This window comes from Oratosquilla oratoria, chromosome 25 (genome assembly GCF_046742065.1).
Source record: "Oratosquilla oratoria isolate Oo_2021 chromosome 25, ASM4674206v1, whole genome shotgun sequence".
NCBI lineage: Eukaryota > Metazoa > Arthropoda > Malacostraca > Stomatopoda > Squillidae > Oratosquilla > Oratosquilla oratoria.
The window spans coordinates 33,662,343-33,664,842 of record NC_134801.1 but is presented as its reverse complement, the minus strand read 5'-3'; the positions used below and the strand labels follow the sequence as shown (position 1 = coordinate 33,664,842).

Genomic DNA, 2,500 nt, shown 5'->3' with positions numbered 1-2,500 from the left:
GACATTATTATGAAGAAGGCTCCAAGAAACCATAAGGCCTACACTAGACAGTTCCATGTCTCTTACCATCTGTCATCCCTGTCTATAAAATTATCTAATCTTCTTTTATAACAACTAAATGATGCAGCTCTCACTACCTGATTACTAGATATATTCCATTCGTTAAACACTTATTTTTTTCCTCGTCTGTCTTGTCATTTATACTTTGGATTACCTTGGTTCCCGCCCATAGTGTTCTCTCTATTTTGCTTATTTCTTTCTTTAGGTGCGGTGACAACGTTACTGCTGCATTTTTCAGACTGGAACGAATCAGACGTTCGATAACATTATTCATAATGTTCTCTTCTGTATAATCAAATGCTACTCTTGTATTCATCAATGAATTGATAGTCTAATTAATAGTTTCTTCTGTTATTACATTCATATGACTTCCTGGTGATAGATTATCCTTGATTAGAATTCTCATATTCTTTTCCTCTTTTTGTTTTATCTATTAATCACTTTCCTATTTTATATCTTCCTGTCCGTATTTTTTTATTTTTTTTTATTTTGGCCTAGTTCCAATATTTTGTATTTCTTTGCAGTAAAATTAATTTTTCAATCCCGATTCCTTTCATAAACTTTACCTAGGTCGTCCTGTTATGGTTTACAATTTTCTACGCTTTTCACTTCTTTTATGATCTTGGCATCGTCTGCAAATAAGTTTGCATAGCTATATATTCCATTTAGTATTTCATTTACATACAACAGGATCATTGCAAGTGTCAGAACTGAGTTTTGTTGTGCCACAATAGTCACTTCTTTCCAGTCGTGTTTTTCGTTTTTCATTACTGTTCTCATACGTCTGTCACTTAAAAAATATTTTGTCCATTTCAATGTATTCCTTTTAAGGCCTACGTTTTCCAACTTTTATATCAGTCTTTTGTGGGACACTTTATCAAATGCCTTTCCCAAATCTAATTATACACAATCTCTTATGCAATACATCTACCACTCTCGAATAAAAAGTTAGTAAGTTGGATACACAGGAATTTCATTTTCTTAATCCAGATTGGTTGATGATCAAGATTACTTTCTCATCCAGATATTTCATTCATGTATCTTTTACATCTTTTCACACATTTGAATTTTGTACTGATCAATGAAACTGATCCGTAATTTAGTGGTATTTCCCTGTTTCCTCATCTATATATTGGAACCACATCTGCAGATTTTCAGTCCAGTGCTACAATTCCCTCTTCCAGTGAACATTCTATTAATTGATCAACTTTACCCACTAACTTTTCTTTACAATCTTTTAATATCCAATTTGACATTTCATCTGGTCCTGATACCTTTCTCGCTCCCTATTTCTCGAATATTTTGAACACGTCACATCCACTGTTATGCTGCTTATAACATCATATTCTTCACCCTACTCTCCCTCAAACTCCTCTTCCTTATTCAATACTGACTTTAAACTTTCATTCATTATTTCTACTTGCATTCTTCCATCTTTGTAAGATACTACTTATACTTCAAACTTGAATATTCATTCTCCCTTTTTCAGTTTGTCATTTATAAATCTGAATATAGGATTTGAATGAGCTTTACTTTTGACAATTACATTCTTCTCAAAGTTCTTTTCTTTTCTCTTCTTATTGTTGCACATTCATTTCTGACATCTTTATACGTCTTTTGTCTTTTGTCTTTTTGGTCCTTTTTTGCCCTCTTCTCCGTTCTTTGTCTCCTCTTGTAATCTTAACCGCTCATTCTGTTCTTGTTTGATTTCTCCAATATTTCCTTAAGTTTCTTTAGCCATCTCTTTGCTTTGTTTCACATTTCCCTCTAATTCATTTTTTCTTCTTTTAGCTTGCTATATTTATTTTATAACTCCTCAAGTTTCGTTTTATATATTTTCCATATTAAGGGTTATCTCAATTTATTTTTCAAACCACCTATTCTTTTCGTCTGATCAAACACTCTTTGCATGAATTCCTTCATGTAATTTCTGGTCTTTATCCTACCCTCTACTTGTTTAGAATCGCATTCATACTTCCCATCCTCAATTTCGGTTTGTCAAAATTACTTAGTTCAATCATAATTCCTCTATAATCATTATTCTATTCGGGTGCGTCGTTATTAACAAATTCATCATTTCCAACTGTGGTCACCATAAATTTCAATTGTTTAAATTTTACTTACATAACAATTACTAAAAATTTGATGTGTGTGTGTGTGTGTGTGTGTGTGTGTGTGTGTGTGTGTGTGTGTGTGTGTGTGTGTGTGTGTGTGTGTGTGTGTGTGTGTGTGTGTGTGTGTGTGTGTGTGTGTGTGTGTGTGTGTGTGTGTGTGTGTGTGTGTGTGTGTGTGTTGAATTATACTAATCTTAAAGAGTCATTTCTTTTCTTAGTTCGTGTTCTCTCTTTTTGTTTATTGATCTTTTTATTTACTTGTTTATTTACTTGTTTATTTTTCGTAATCAGTTATTATTTATCTATTTATTTATTTATGTATTTAT

At 32.3% G+C, this 2,500-nt stretch overlaps 1 protein-coding gene across 6 annotated transcripts in view; it reads left to right on the top strand.

Moving 5' to 3' along the window:
* Window positions 1–2,500, top strand: part of Tusp (WD40 superfamily protein Tusp) — a 126,128-nt gene that overhangs the window by 101,410 nt on the left and 22,218 nt on the right. The gene's annotated exons all lie outside the window — the stretch shown is intronic.